We start from the raw sequence: 17,231 nt of genomic DNA, 5'->3' as shown, positions 1-17,231 counted from the left end.
TAAAAAACCAAAGAGAGACACAATTAAACAGTGGGAAAATATAATCAGGGTTATGCTGTCTCGGCACCTTCTCTCAACAGTTATTCAATTCATGCTTATTGAGTCTCCAACAATGCAAAGAGCAATGCTGAAACTGCTAGACATACTATGGTTTCAGTGGGAAAAAAAAAAAAACAAACCCTTCTAATTTGGGCAATATAGTGGGCTCTTCAGGAACCCTCACTATAATACAACTAGATACTAGACAGTTAAAAACTCTTCATTGGGGGGCTTAAAAAAAATAAAATGTCAGGAGTCATGGGTATATAAAAGAGACATAGAGAGAAAGATAAAAGGGGAGATGGAAAGAGTTATAATGTGAACTGTGAGCTACAGTCAAGCATGAGGGGTGAGGTTACCCAAAGGGTACTCACAGGTCCACTAAAGACTAAACCTGCGGCCTATAGCATATTTAGAGACCTGAACCACAGTCTCTCAGAAATCCAGAAGTCCCTACAGATCTGCTGTACTCTGAATTCAGGCCTTAGGATTCCTGAAGTTCAACTAAATCAAATATGAACTCACAATTTAAAAATATCCCTAATCACAAAGAAATAAGCCACCATCATCTGTGAGTCTGTAAAAGGGCATTAAGGGAGTTCAGATACTGGAATCATCACATGCAGAATAGAAAATGATGACATATAAGGTGTGAAAAGGAAAAAAGTTGGAATCCAAAAAGTGTCCAAGCAATAAGAGATAAGAAAGAATGACCAGGCCACTGAAAAGAAACAAGGCTTTAAGAAATGGAGGGGGAAAAAAATCGCTAGTGGAATTAATATCTCAATGGATTGAAATGCAGATTAAGCATGGCTGAAAAGAATTAATAAGCTGGAAAACAGATCTGAACAAACTGCCAGAATGCACACAAAGACACAAGAAAATGAAAAATACAAAAGCTATTAAGAGACATGGAGGACAGAATAAAAGTAACAACTATCTAATCAGAGAATCAGAAAAAAATGAAGAATACAGGTTATACAATGGCTGATAATTTTCGAAAATAATAAAAGTCATGAACCCACAGAAAAAGAGGACAATATAAAAACAATGATAGATCCATAAAGTAAAAGGAATTTACTCCTAGACACATTGTACTGAAAATGAAGAACACGAAGACAAAAATATTGTAAAAGCAGTAACTAAGGCTCACAAGAGTTCACCCACTGTAAAAAAAGCAAAAGTGGTACACTGTAACTGTCTACTATAGACTCACAAGAGCCAATTGCTAAATTTTTGGAAATTTTGTGAACAATTTTTAAGCAAGGCCATTACTAACTATTAAATTATTTAAAAATACAGGTATAAAAATATTAAAAGCAGAGGTAACAGATAATCAAAATTCATCACTCCCTAATTATTTTACTACATACTATTATTATCTGTGCTTGTGAGGTAATTATTGGTGTCTACTGTATCGGGATGGTGGAAATACTTCATAATTGTGTGTTACTGCACATCTCTTCTCAGCTCTACAATAACTGACATAACGTGGTAAGAGAATATTTACACCACAGAAATAAGCAAACACTTAGAAATTAGGAATTTTTCCTTCATAGAGGGAGTTCCTATACTTCTACGGGCATAACTCTGAGTTAAACTGACATTAGAATTCAAAAAAACAAAAGGAGTTGTTGCTGTTGGTTGACAATTACTGAGCCAAGATGCTGTGGAATCTGTTGGCGCTTTGTCAGATTGCCCAGAGGCATAAGTACTGCTTGACAAAGGCAGTTTGAAAATAAAGTTCCAGAGAAACAAAAGCTACTTCAGGAGGATAATGGAATTCCAGCGCATCAAAAGGGTGGGATAGCTGATGCCTTCTTGTACAGGCCACCATGATTCTTACAGTTGGTGGAACAGCATATGCTATGTATCAGCCGGCTATGGCTTCATTTCCCAAGAAGCAGGATTTGAGTCCAGTTTATCCTCCCAAAAATCAGTTGGTTCAACTCTACTCATTCTCTGTGGACCAGTAATCTGAAGAATAACTGAGTTCTTCTTTGGGGATCAATATTCATTGATTTGTACTAACTGCCAGCAATAAAGCAATAAAATAAATGAGAAAAAATAAAAAAGAAAACAAGTATTTTCAAAGCACTGAAATTTAACTTCAATCTAGAATAATCAGCAAAACCACTTTTCATAACATAGACAGTAGTCAAAACTTTTATAGATTACCAAAAATTGAGAGGAAACTTTCATTAAAAGAACTTCAACTGGACTCACTTCAGGAAGAAGGAAAGTGAATTCAAGAAGAAATTATGGTAATGCAATTAAGCCAAAAGTAAAAAAAATTTTTTTTTTTAATTTTAAAAAACCTCCACACATTTGGAATTGTAAAGACATATTTCTAAATAAATCCCAGATAAAAGAGGAATTAAAATGAAAAAAACTTCAAATTCATCATATTGAATAATAAAGGAGATATTACACATTAATATTTGTGGAATCTAATTAAAGCAGTACTTAGAGGAAAAATCTTAGATTTAATGCTTATATTTGATTAAAAAATGACAGAATTTTGTATAATCAACTCATGCAAAAGGAAGAGTGTAAAGACTTTTTAAAAAACTCTTAAAGAATTCAACAAATATGGTAAGAAACTTTGAAAAGAACTAATAAAAATCCAGTCCTCTTACTAAAACTGACCCCAAATGAAATAAAAATCAAGAATAATCCTTCATTAAAGTCAAGTAAATAGTTTAAAATCTTCCTACAAAGAATATATCAGGCTCACAAGGTTTTACAACCAAGTTATAGGAAAAGAACACTTCAAACTGACAGAAACTCTTCCACAAGATGAAAAAGAGAAAACATTTCTCACTTTATGTTGTGAATATTATCAAGCACGAAACTTGCCAAGAATAGTAAAAGAAAGAAACATACAAGCAATGTAACTCAAGAACATGAATCCAAAGTTTTTAAATAAAATATTAGCATAATTAATCCACTAGGGGGGGTACCTAATAGAGCAAGACCAAACTGGTTTTAACTCAAGAATTCAAGAGTAGTTTAGCATGACAAAAATGCTTGTCAAGTACCACATTAACAGATTAAAGGAGAACAAAATCATCTGCTCACCTCAAGAGATGCTGAAAAGTTGTCTGATAAAATCCACGTACAATTTTTTTTTTAAAAAAGGAAACAACACTCTTAAACCAGCACCAGATAAATTTCTTAACTTGATAAAAGGTAGCTACTAAATTCCCATGCAAACAACATTCTAAATGGTCAGTTGTTAGAATCATTCCTTTTGAAATTGGGAACATTTATACCTAGTATTTTACTGGTAATCCTACTGACACAGGACCACAAAAGGCAGGGGGAAAATGAAAATTGAAAATATGAGAGACATATGTCATTATTCACATGACATGATGGTCCGCATAGAAAAACAAAAGGAGTTATACAGAAAAATTACTGGAATTAGGTTTAGTAAGATAGAAGTATGCAAAGATAAACTGCATATTTACACAACAGTAACAAACGGGAAACATTTAGTACTCTATTTATAACAGCAATAAAAAAAAAAAGTACCTAGGAATAAACAAACCGTAAAACTAGCTAGACTTTTATCAGAAATATCTTAACACTTCAACAATATTTAAAGAATGATAACAACATTTAAACTGATAAAGACGTTAGGTATTCAGGGATAAAAATACTCATTACCTACAGAGTCAATGTAATTTCAATCCAAATCTTAACATAGTTTTTCAAAGAACTTAAACTAATTCTAAAATGTATATGAAGAACAAGGAATAATGCAATAGATGTTGTTATGTCAAAGAGAGATTATAAAACCAGAGCAACTACAATACTGTGGTCTGCCGCAGAGATAAACAAACTGACCAGTGCAACAGAGCTGCACCACATACCCCCAACAGATTCACAAGTGTATGAAAATCTGATGTTTGACAGGGTAGGCACTATAGATCATTGAGTAAAGTACAGACAACTTAATAAAATGTGCTGGGACTGATTTTCTCTATAGGAAAAAATTTAAATTAGACTCTTACCTCATACCAACACATGAAATCAATTCCAGATGTTTGAAAATATTTAAATGTGAGGCAAAACTTCTCAAATGTGTTGGAAAAAAAATATATAAGAGATTATCTATATGACCATGGGGTATAGAACATATTAATAGGACACAAAAAGAACTAGCCATAAAAAATCTGACCACTCTAAAATTTAAGAATTTCTATCAGAAGATACCATAAAGGAAGTTAAAAAGCCACTAAATGGGCAAAAAGGAAAAGATATCTACAGTAAGTGTAACCAACAGTGTATTCATGGTTCCAGAATATAAAAAGACCTCCAATAAATAAATAGAAAAATAAGCAGAAGACATGAACAAACATTTCAGAGGGAGAAAAACATGAATGGCCACCGAAATGTATGCTCAGCCTCATTACTAATTACTGAAATACAAAATAAGATAACAAGATACTTTAATACCTACTAAATAGGCACAGGTGAACACGTCTACCTAGAAAAGACCTCTCTACACATACAGATATAGAACTCTAAATTGTTGCAAATACTATGTAAAATAATAAAAAGCTAAATATGTGAATGCTCTATGACTCAGAATTTCATTCACTGGTATATATTCTACAGCAGTATTTCTCAAATGTGGTCAGCAGGCCAGCAACATCAGTATTACCTGGACGCGTGGTAGAAATTCACATTTTTAAACTCCAGCCCAGACCTACCAAATAGGAATCCAGGCAGCGGGGCCCAAGAGTCCTCACACTTACAGACTCTCCAGGTGATTCTCATGGGCCCTACAGTTTGAACCACTGACTCAGACCAGTGTTATTCAAACAGAACCTTTTAGTGAGACTGGAAAGCAACAGAAAGGACTGCATCGCTATTTACAAGTCAACTAGTACAAAATAAAACAGATTGAGTCCCCCATAGTAAAAGTAAGCACTGATTAGCAAAATTTTTGTCTCATTTGTCTATGTATATTTATGTAAGTGGGTACTTGGTTATTACGGAAAACAAATTTCTCACTATGAGTCACAGTCATAGAGGTTTGAAATCCACTGCCCTAGAGAAACTCCAGTATGTGGGTACTGGAGATGTGCCCAAGAAGGTTCATAACTGTATTATTCACAGCAGCAAAAATAAAACAGAATTAAAAGGCGTAATCTAGATATCTAGGTAACAAGAAAATAGATACACAAATCATGCTATATGGACTATTATGCAGCAATGAAATCAGTAGCACGCAATACCAAGGGCAAACATTACACAGTGCTGAGAATATAAAGCAAGTCACAGAAAATTACATACAATATTACAACATCTTCATAAAGACCAAAAATAAGCAAAGCCGAATAAATAGAAGAATACATACATTTGTGTTAAAACTACATTTAAAAGCTCAAGAAAATTCAGGAGCGCAGTTACACCTGGGGAAGACAAACTGATGGACTGGGGAGGTGTCTTTAGGTAGTCTGAATGGCATTCATGTTCTAATTCTCATTAAGTTGAATGGTGAGTTTATGGTGTGTGTTTTATAATTTATGTATAAAATACATATAATCCTCTTCTATCAATTATAACATAACATTTTTATTTTAAGAAAAACTTATACCTGATGTCAGAATCCTATAGGTTAATAAGGGAAATTCAGATTCAGATTCGGTGGACACTTACTTACTAGTTACTTTGAGGAAAGCATACACATGGTCTCACCGAATCCCTTAAGAGTCCTGTGAGGTAGGCACTCAGTAAAGAATGGCAATAAAATACATTTTGAGTGAATAAATGCTTGAATAATTTTATAATACAAAAAGAGTTTGATTACATGCTATGTATTACGGTCCTACCCACAGGAGTTAAAAGAAATAACATAGATGATTAATTCTATTAATAGAAAGGAGTTTATGATCTATTCTCATTGTTTCTACATTCTGTTACTTATTACCAAAAGCATAATGAGAAAATTCACTTTTCTTGCTGGTAGTATCTCTGGTCAAAAGTAAAAAACTAACAAACTACAGAGAGGAGCTAATGAATATAACATTTCTACATTACTAGGATTTCCATTTTGCATTTGAAAGCTGAGTTAGCTATATGCAAGGCACCAGCTCTCTTCAGGGTAGGGGAAAAAGCAGAGCTATAGTAATACAAGAAAAGGAATTACTAAGGCTAAAAAAATCTGTGACACATTTCGTCTATGCACTTTAATAAGAACTACAGTTTAAAAAGTGCAAAGTCGAAACCTTTTTTGCATTTACTACATATTAATATAAATGAACACATTTCGGGAAACGGCTGCCTTACAAAATTATTTCCATCCTTCACCAAGAACTATTTCCCTTCACAGGACTCCGACAAATGTACGCTTTTTCTTTTGCTTTTTTAAATTTGGTTCACTGTTGTGTCCCTCCACCCCCACCCCTGGCACCTGGAATAACGACCAACTCCTAACAGATGCAGAGTTAACAGATGCAGAATTTGTCTTTGAATGAATTTATTCACTTATTGAGCATTTACTATGTAGTAGTCATTCAGGGATGCCAGATCAAATATGTTATAGTCCCCATCCACACAGAGCTAACATGAGTGATGACATCTGAACAAAATGTGTCCTTCCTCTTCCTGAATAATACAGTCTAGGAGCTATTAGGTGGGACCAAGCAAAGGAGGCAACAGCAGGGGAGGAGAGGACAGTGATGCGAGGAGAGGCATCCACTCAGAGGCTCAGAGCTACTAAAAAGGGGCTGCTCCTTCAAGAAATGGCTAAATCCAGGGACAAGGAAACTACCAAATGAGCCCGGGACAACATCTTGTAGCAGAAAGTCAGGAAGTACGCAAAGATGGATCAGAACACGTCAAAAAGACACAGAAACCAGATGAAAGAGGCTCCCACCGACCAAATGAGGACAATTTCAGCAAGAAGATAAATGGTGATAGTAATGGATTATAACTCACTGAAAAAAAAAAAAAAAACATATCCATGAGTCCATGGTGATATAATAAATATAAGGATAAACTTAAATTTAAGGAGGAATGAGATATTTACATTTTCTCAAATTACCTCCCAATAAAATACTAACTAAAGAGGGAAAAAAAAAGTAATTTACAGTGGAGAAGCTGGCAGACACCATCTGAATCAAGTGATCAGAGTAACGTAACAGTAGTCATGGTATGGGACGACAGAAATCATGATCACGTGTGAGTGCGCTGAGATGAGCCCAGCATCACTTCTGTAATATTCCTGCCAGAGGTGCATAACCTGAATCTGGTCATGAGGAAATAGCACACGAACCCATATTGAGGGCCATCTACTAAACGGCCTGAAATCTTCAAAAATTTCCAGTTCGTGAAAGCCAAGAAAAGACCAAGGAACTATTCTCGGTTGGAAGAGACTAAAGAGACATGAGGACCAAATGCTACATGATTTTAGACAGAATCCTTTTGAATATAAAAATAAAGGACATTAGCAGAACAATCTGCAAAACTTGAATGGGATTGGCAGAGTAGAGGTTGGTAATGCTTATTTCTGACTTTGATGGTTGTATCATGTGTATATTAGAGAGTGTCCCTGTTTGCAGAAGATAAACACTAAAGCATTCAGGGATGATGGACCATCATATTGGCAACTTACTCTAAAATGGTTCAGGAAAGAAAACTGTAAAGTAAATAATAGTATTTAGAAGAGCACAGTGGACCGGGGCCCTGGGAAGGGCCTTAAAATCAAAGGTGTCCAAGAAAGTCTGTTCAATTTGCTCCACTTGGTTCTTTCTCCAAGGACCCATATCATACTAAGCAGAGCTAAACTGCACCATATTCTTCTAAGAGGAATCTAAACATCATTCTAAAACGAACCAAGGATTTCTTATAACAAATTAGATTTGTCGGCTAAGTCAAGGCTTTCCTAACATAAGCAAAGTTAATGGTTTGCTTTCTAAAATGCCAAGTGAGATTACATTTTTATACTGCACACAAAAACAAAGAAAACAGAAAACACACGTGATCGAAGTCCTAGTTCATTTCTTCTCAATTAAAAACAATTGTTTCTGTGGAAGAAAAAGACTATAAGCTTGTAATACAAATTCAAAGAACAACTTATCTATGGCTTATTTGGAAAAATCTGCTCCAGTTGGTAAAACCTGTTGTAGAAACACAACAAATTCATATACATTCTCTTTGACCATCTAATGGATTTACACAAAAGACCAGTTTTCTAAATGAGAGAACACTGTTTTTGGTTTTGCCATCTTTGGTCTGCAGAAGCCCTCAGAGCCTGCTTGGGGTGAGATAAAGGTGAGGTCTAGTAAGAAACTTTCTGGCACCCCAGGAAAAGAAGAGAATGCCTTAGAGAACTACAGCTTTTTCTCCTAAAAGCAGAGCAGGACAGCCTGGACTGACGGGTGGAAATTTCCTTCCTTCCTTCCCTCCTTCCTTCCTCCCTCCCTCCCTCCCTCCCTTCCTCTCTCTCTCTCTCTCTTTCTTTCTTTTCTCCCTTCCTTCCTTCCTGTCTTTCTTTCTTTTTCTTTTTAAAGAAGCTGAGCTGGGTTATTTTAGTCCTGAGAAGATGAGAATGTATTATCCCCCAAAATTGACCAAGGGTAGAGTATGGTAGAAAGAAAGAAAAAAAATCCAGTGTTCATTGTACACTCAACATCTGGCATTAAGTGCAGCCCATAGCAGGTACTCAAATATTTTTAAAGTACTTGTATTTTCTCTGAATAAGGCAAGTGCTAATCTTTTTAAACACACACACACACACACATTTACATACACAGGTTGGTACCTGAAGACAAGGGGTAGGACAAGATTTAGGAAGGTCTCCTCAAACTTGATTTTCAGAAGCAAAAGAAATCAGTTTTGTTCAGGGAATTTCAATCTATGAAGCAAGAAACAAAAGGATAAAAATCTTCTGCTAGAAGTCTTCCAGGGCTTGAAAGGCATCTTGGATTTCCTGAGCCTGTCCTATCTGTCCTAGATTCAAATACTCTGAACTATTTTCAGGTAATGTATCCTGATTCTGGTGTGTGCGTGAGTGAGTGAGTGAGTGAGTGAGTGAGAGCCAGCAAGAGAAAGAGGGATAGAAAATCAAGAAGGCAAAGCAGCTTCCCCAGAGAAGAGATGGCAAACCAGCCTCAGTAAGCTGATTCTAATAAAGTGTATCACCAGCCGGAGTTCCAGCCCTGAGGAGAAAATCTTCTAATATCCAAGCACTCAAAGAATCACTTCTGGCCCATGACTTACTTGCATCTCGACTTCCAAAAACCTAGTAGATTACAAAGCTATTTGTTGACTTTATTAGAGCCTTTTGCACATGTTGGTTAATGCCAAGGAAAACCACTTCTAAAGTCATGCATACCCTTACAATTCAGCTGGGGGGGAAAAAAAAACCTCCCAAAATAATGCTTGTCTCTAATTTACAGAAAATGAAAATGTAACCAATCCCCACAGATAAGCTGATTCTGGCTTAAGAAAGTTTGGGTGGTGGACGAACAAGCTCCTAATTACCATTTTCTTCACACAAGTTGGATTTTCAGAAAGAAGAGCCCAGGGAGCTTCAGTTTCTATGAAGCAAGAAACAAAAGGATAAAGTCTGCTACCAGCAACAAGCACCCTGCTTGGCTCTGATAATTGATCTAGCTTGTCTTCAGGAAGGGGACGGGTGCAAGATTGCCCTGGTGGCCCTAAGGCAACTAAGAAGCATGGCCCTGGGGCTTTGTTTTAATTCCTTGTCTCTTTTAACTGTATTTTCAAAAGAAAACTAACATTACTCTCTGTTGTTATGCCAGTCATTTCAGGATTGGATACCTTAGTTTACACATCTGCAAAACAGGAAGCTTGACCTCTTATGTCAGACTCTCTTTATCTATGAAACTGTAAATGTTATGTATGGTTTCATCAATTTAAAATGAGGAAACAGAAGAATAGAGATGCGTAATTTGTCCAAAGTTACACAAAGTGACGATGCCAGCATCTGGGAAAAAAGTCTGTTTCATAACGAAGTGTGCCCTCTAACCGCCGTGCTACGTTCTCTTCACCAAAAGAAATCAGAAAACGGTGTGCAGGGAACCAAGCAGTGAGAAAGCGACCGCACATCACAACAATCCATACAGACCTTCAAGGAACAACTTACCTTACCACCTTCAGGGCTGATGAATCAAGCACAACACTTATCCTTGTGCCTGTGAGACACGCACTCCCGTGTTGCTCTGCAGTTCAGAGGTGCATACATCTTTACCCTCGATGCATTTTTGTTTAAGAAAGGTAAATCAGGGTGAAGATTTAACCATAACATTTTTTTAATTAAAAAAAAAAAAAGAACTGAAGTCAAAATTGAGTGTATGTATATAAACCACAAAAAGCCCTTCAGGAGAAGAATGAAAAAGAAGCAAGAACAAGATTCACAAAAGATGATGCCAGAAGACAAAACAGATGAAGAGAAGCCCGAGAAACCTGACCCTGGGGGAGGACATGATGGACGCGAGAAGCAAAGCCCTTCTTTATCAAGAGCAGGAAGAGAAATCTAGGGGAAAAAATACAGAAGGGACATAAGGGAAGTACAACTCAAGAGCGAGTTCCAGCCCAAGCGCAGGGACCTCGGTCAAGAGTCAAATCAGATGAAGTGCATCATCTTAAAACTGGAACATAGCGGAAGGCATTCTGATTAACAGTCACTGTTAAGATCTAGAATGACCCTAATCTGAAGGACACAGAAATGCTCTCTTTACCAAAACATTCACAGCTCAAAATTATCAACGAGGAAAATCCCACTTTATTTCATCATTACTTGAAAAAATAATAATAAATCAGCACCCAATGTGCGAAATTCCCAATAGCAAGGGCTACATTATTCAGCTGGTCTTCCAGTTTTTGTAGCTTGTCCTTTCAAAGGGTTCGCCTGGTCTTATAGACACTGACATTTGAAACCCCCCTGGTTTAGCATAGTGGTCTTATCAAAAGTCCTCTTGCTCCTGTGCTTAAACCAGATCTTTACAGTTATCTATAGATGTTGGATAATAGTGTCATAAGCTAAAAACACAAAGTAGACTGGCAGAACAAGAGGCCAGGCTAAACCTGAAAGGACATGGCTATTCAAAACTGGAGAACAAATTTTCAAGAAAGTTTTATTTATTATAAATAATAAATCACTCCCGTCCAGGCTATCTCAGGCAAGACAGTTTTATTTTAACATCAAAATCACCTTTTTGTCTGGACCTATAAATAGTGCCAGGACTGTAAATGATTGTCCAGATGGTGCCCTGCACAAGGATGCTTGCCCACTGGAATAACAACTAGCCGAAATCAAGTTATGTTCACGTTAGCCTTGCCATGTTCCTTCGGCTGGGGCTTCGTAGAGCAGAGGCACGTATTTCTAATTTGCCAAGAGACACCATGGCGACTGCATGGGCAGGCTTCTGTCTCTGTAACTCACTCAAATCCATCTCTTGAGTCAACAAGAGTTCATGTTAAGAATTCTTGTGAGGTTTTGTGAGGTTAAACAGATTTGTATTATATTCCACGGTTATTCAAATTGTAGTTGCATGGACCAGTTTCTTTTATGAATAAGGCATCATTCTTTTTTGCTCAATGTTTCCATTAATGAAGCCTTTCTGTATTTAGCAATTTCTTTCTACCCACAGGCCCCCAATCTGCCCTATCGGGTAGAGGGGTAGAAAGGCAAAAATGACAGCTACAAAGACAAGTTACCGAATCTGTACCTATAATAATCCATATTAAAATACAAATTTTACCAGATAACAGATCTAATATGGCCCACCCCGTTACAAAAAAACTAGAGCATCATACTTCTGTATTGGCAGAACTATTAAGAAACAACCATGAATTTGTGTGTGTGTGGGGGGGTCGTTCCTAATTTCATTTATAGTATTTAGGCCTTAAGCCAGTAACTTTAATTTTGAGGCACTGAGAGCCATAAGGGGAAAACACTAACAAACAGACAAAAAACACAGAACACATTACTGGTAACTTCTTAACAACAAGCCAAAATTTTTACATCAATCCTCCGAAGTGTGAGGACATGTTTTTAAGAACAAAAATAAAGTAAGTCATACAGTTTGAAACTTATGCAATTCATGTTTAATATATTAAGTATAAAGTACAAACATTTTGTGGCATCTTATCTACATGAAAAGTACCAAGTAAAATACTGACAGTGGTTATAATCACTAGAGGGATCATAAGCAATTTCTTTTCTTCTTTTTGCTTTTCTAGAAAGTCTACATTGTTCTAAAGTTAGCACGTATTTATTTTAAAATCTGATGTTAAAAAAAAAAAAAAGATTCCTTCCAGAGGCTAAAACATGTTCTTTCTAATAGAACACCATTATTATGTCAAAGTCTTAATGGAAATCTTTTATTTTCACCTTTCTAGGTAACCAAAAAATGTGGTTTAAACCAAAGCACACTAAAAACCTACAGAAAAAAGAAGTCCTGTCAAAAAATAAAACAATTATTTGCTGACTGCTTAACTATGTACCACGTTTATATTTAATAATCTCAAGTGGGAGGAAGGGGATAATTTAGATTTATACCAACCTAAAGCCCAAGGTAAATTAGCAGCAGATCTAAGAATTCAATTTGCGCCTTCAGATTTCAAGTCAAACATTCTTTCTATCACACCATGGCTGTGTCCCTTGTGGAATAAAGGATACTATAGTAAACCACCTACCATTTATCCTCACTCCTTGAAAATGAAACACAAATTATCTATTTCAAAAGTCTCAGACTGCTATTTGTTTATTTTCTAAACTGCTACCTGCAGATCCAGATCACTGTCAAATTTTCTTATAACTTACAGAGTAAGGAAAGTTTAGAAAATAAAATGTTGATCAGTTTCCCTTCCCCTTTTCTACTCCCTACCCCTAAATTGTTTTCATTGAATGTTAAGAGTGTGAATCCAAAAAATATCCAGTGGGGACAATCAAAACACCAACTCCTTGACCATCCAAGAAGTCAGGGAACAGAACCAGACATATTAGAGACACTTTCCATGCAGCTTTGAAACAAGTGTGTAGTGAACTACCTAAACCAAGAAAGAAGAGAGAAACTGAACCAACAGTTTTCAGCTGCAGTATTTTTGTATTTTAAAAGGGAAAGAACTGTTCACTTTGTAATTTGGAATTCTCCAATTTTTTTTCCCCCTTTCTGTTCATTTCTTATTTTCTTGGCGTTTTGTGCACTGGAGACAGGAGCAAGGGGCAGGGTTGTGGGATGCTTTCAGATATTACAGCATTTCCTTTCAAGACTACGTTAAGGTTTCTGCATACAGTCAGCTCAACTGCTATGCCTGAGAGGTCGGCCGAGAGAAACATAGCACACCACCCAACAGTGACGACAGCTTTTCCTAGTCCACCCTCCGCGGACAGCTTACCTGGGGCACTTCTTTTTCACGGAGCCTTTGCTCAATTTTTGCAGTACAAGTATCTGAGCTTTGCACTAAGGGAAAAGTGTGCCCCTATTTTCTCCCTCCTTGCTGAAAAGGTAAATAGGTAATTGAGAAGAAAGGAGCAAATGAAGGCAGGAATATTTACACCACAGATGTTTTTTGGTGCATTATTTTCAAAAATCTCTAACTGTCCTTCAAACAACTTACGTGACTTTCAGAAGATGTTAAGCCATAAATTAACCACAAAGTATGCTGAGTAACACAAATAACTTTTCTACTATCGTGACCATACTTTGCACCCAAATTAATGAGATCAGCTTTACATTTGATCTCACAACTTGGACATTCTATTTACCATTTATATGTACGTTCTACTTTCATGATTTAATTTTCCAGACTTTTGCTGGGGGAGAGGGAAGCAGGAGCCAAAAATATAAGAAGGAAGAAATCCCAAATATGACATAAAATTAACCTCAACTCTGAGAAACCACCAAATAAATGAGGTTGCCTGCTTGATCTTACATTTATTTAAATAAATCACCTTTTATCAGCACTGGTGAAAACCAGCAGCATCCTTTTATCTTTTGAGGCAGATGATTACAGGATGATATATACCGGAAAATAACAGAAAGGCACACTTGTCCCAAAACAAATATCCAAAAATCCAATGAAGCTGTCCAGTAACAGCCACTAAAATAATTTTCCATGTATTATTTTCTTTGAGTCATTTTTAAAATAAGCAGCCAGCATCCATCTCTGGGCACTGCTGAGTTTGCCACAAAAGCCACTTATATTTTTAGAAGCCAAAGTCTTGACAAATCAGTCTTAAGAACATAATTTGTTACACGCAGAAGAGAGCCTGAGAACACAGACCTTGGTTAAAGAGGCTTCCGTATCTTTCTGTAACCTTTCCAAATGTAAGTATGTGGGAAGAGTCCTCATAAATTTAAGCTGAACCGAAACACTCAGAATATTTCCAATTTAAAATACATTAAAATGCGGTCTTTGAAAGGAAATGAAAATGGCTCTAAGCCTATGAAAAGATGCTCATCATCACTCATAAGAGAAATGTGAATTAAAAATGAGAGATCATTTTTCACTCATAAGATCGGGGGGAAATGTTTAATGAATCACCGTGTGGAGAAATAGGCACTCTTACACATTGTTGATACAAGCACAGAGCAGTATAATGTCCTTGGCAGGCAATTTGTAAATGTCTATCAAAATTTAAATTCCACTTTGCCTTAGAGCCACGATTTTACTCCCAGGAATTTACCCTACAGATACACTCATCCATGTGCACAAATAACTATATAAAAGGTCATTCACTGCAGCATCGTTGGTGGCCTGGAGGGGGGCTCACTGTATGTCATTTTGTACAGGATGTGTATTTACCTATTCAAAAAATTATAATTTGAGAGGAAGAGACTGTGATCTGTACTTAGAAATTCGAAGTGTCCTGAACTCCCCTGCAAAAGGAAATACTAAACCATCCTACACAAGACTCTTTCCAGAACCCTGCGATAAAATGCTATGTTCAGATGGTATGATATAGCTGCTTTAGTGAAAGCACTCGCTCTTCTTCAGATCTCTTTGGCCCTTTAGTGAGCAAAGCCCTGTGCTGGGGGTCCACTGTGGATCTGATTTCTACTTCACAATAAGTAGTGTTTCAGAAAGATTCCAATTTATTCCTTGCAAAAACATATCATATATAAATGCAACTGTCACTCGGAGAAACAGGATTGCATTATGCAGCAGACTTAACACAGACTGAAAGCATGTTCCCCATGTCTTCTCCAGAAAATCTTGCCAAATGGGCGTCTGAAATGTCCTACTGAAACAGGTGGTGTCTGAACAGAATTGGATTTCTGCCTATAGAAACCCTAGTTTTAACAACTGCTGTGGTTAGTTTTAATTTTCAGTCCTCAAAATTAACTGCTTGCCAGTGATTCAGAAATAGACTGAACAACATGTTTAGACTTTGCCCTGTTTAATTGAGGAAAGAAAGAAGGAAAAAAAATCCACTAACACCCTACCACTGTTCCATAAAGAACAACAGAACCATAGCAGACCACTTGATTTCCAGGCCAAAAAAAAAAAGGGAGCAGCTGTAAAATAAACTCAACTCTCCAGAGACGATTGCCCCTTTTGTGCTTTCTTCATAGAAGCACAAAGATGCACATACAGACTTGCTGACCATACCACTGAGGAAATCTAAAGGCTTTGAGAAGCCTTTAATCTACTAGAAATTTAGAGTTAAGAACTGATCATTTTTCTAGTGAAAACTTGCATCTTAAGAAATAATATTCCAAACAGACTTTTGTGTCACTTAATACAGGCAAAATACAAACAGCCAGAATATAAGCTCCTTGAAAAAAGATATAACCGGCTAATCCCCTTTAAACCCAACACGGGTCCATCGATGTGCTGGTCACACTAACTGGTGCCAAACACGCCTTCCTGTGAATAAACCTAGAGTAGCTTACACTAAATAACAACTGTTTTCACTGTATCTTTAAGTGCTTGCTGTAAAAATGGATAAAAATCTGATTTTCTCAACTAGCAATCAAAGGAAAAGGAATCAAGGGACTGTGTACCTACGAAGTGCCACACACCACGGCTACACACTCCCAATGCAGGAAACACTGCCTTGTCCATTTCACAGATGAAAAACTAAGATTCAAAAAAGGGTAATAATTTTCCTCGGGGTGATTCAGTTAGAAGACGACAGAGACAAGGTTTTTATTTAAATCTCCCTTATTTTAAAACTTTTCCAATTTTACCCTACTCCCTCCTAACAGAAAATCCAGAGAGATGAGTTAGTAAAATAATGAATTTCAGTTACACGACAAACACTGCTCTATCTTTGCTTTACCAACACCTCCCCTAAAAAGACATCATCCTCGTTCAATCAGACTTAATGGGTGTCAAACCCTTCTGCATTTTTTCAGTATGACTGAATTCCAGCTACTCAGAAGGTGATCAAGTAAATAGACAGAAAACCATCTATTGTGATCATAACACTTAAAAAATATCCTGACATCCTGAAGAACATTATTTGAAAATCTTTCTACATGGATTCATCAGTTAATTTTTTTTAAAGACAAACAGAAATATCTCAGGGAAAGTGAAGGTGCTTCTCAATGGGGGTACATTTGGTCCTTTTGCTTAAAACTCAAGTATAAATAGGTAACACTAAGTCTTGCTGTCAAAAGTTTGTTGCTCGTGGTCGTCTATCCCTCCGACCAACCAAAGAATAACATAAGATCTCAAAACAAAGGCAGTCTCCTCCCAGAAGCTGTCAACTTATTCTTTCCCATTTTCTGACCCCTACCTTCTATCTTTTTCTTACACGGGCCTGAGAGGGGCTTGCCCATAAACAAAACAGACAGTTTCCCTGGCAAGCTCCCACGACATCTCTCATTGAGAGGAAACGACTTTCAGGGTCGTGTAAATGAAATCACTCTGAATTTCAATATTCTCAGAAAAATAACACTTAAATCCAAAAGTGTCCTTCCCACAAAAGTTTTTCTTTTTTCTTTTAAAGCAAAGATATCCTTAAGTTTAGCGGGCTATTCAAGAGAAGAACACAGGGTTTGTTTCTTCCAAGGGGGGAGTGCACCGAGATTCCTTTTGACACTATTTAGAAAGAGTTACATTTAAAAAAAAGGAAGGAAGAAAGAAAGAGAAAAAAAATGAGTGAAAAGGAGAGAGTGTTAACTGACCAAAAAAAAGTTGTCATATAGCTATAGGTTTACAGATTAGGACATAGAAAAAATCTGCAGTTTTTCAAG

The 17,231-nt window shown here is 36.6% G+C and overlaps 1 protein-coding gene and 1 pseudogene across 3 annotated transcripts in view; one reads left to right on the top strand and one right to left on the bottom strand.

Annotated features, from left to right (window-relative positions):
• The window catches only part of MLLT3 (MLLT3 super elongation complex subunit), a 240,987-nt gene that overhangs the window by 76,848 nt on the left and 146,908 nt on the right, over nucleotides 1-17,231 (bottom strand). The gene's annotated exons all lie outside the window — the stretch shown is intronic.
• Nucleotides 1,704-2,081, top strand: LOC116152611 (cytochrome c oxidase subunit 7A2, mitochondrial-like; annotated as a pseudogene).

The sequence above is a fragment of the Camelus dromedarius genome, chromosome 10 (genome assembly GCF_036321535.1).
Source record: "Camelus dromedarius isolate mCamDro1 chromosome 10, mCamDro1.pat, whole genome shotgun sequence".
In the NCBI taxonomy this organism is placed as follows: Eukaryota; Metazoa; Chordata; class Mammalia; order Artiodactyla; family Camelidae; genus Camelus; species Camelus dromedarius.
Note: the sequence above shows the minus strand (reverse complement) of the source record. Positions and strands in the feature narration are given on the sequence as shown.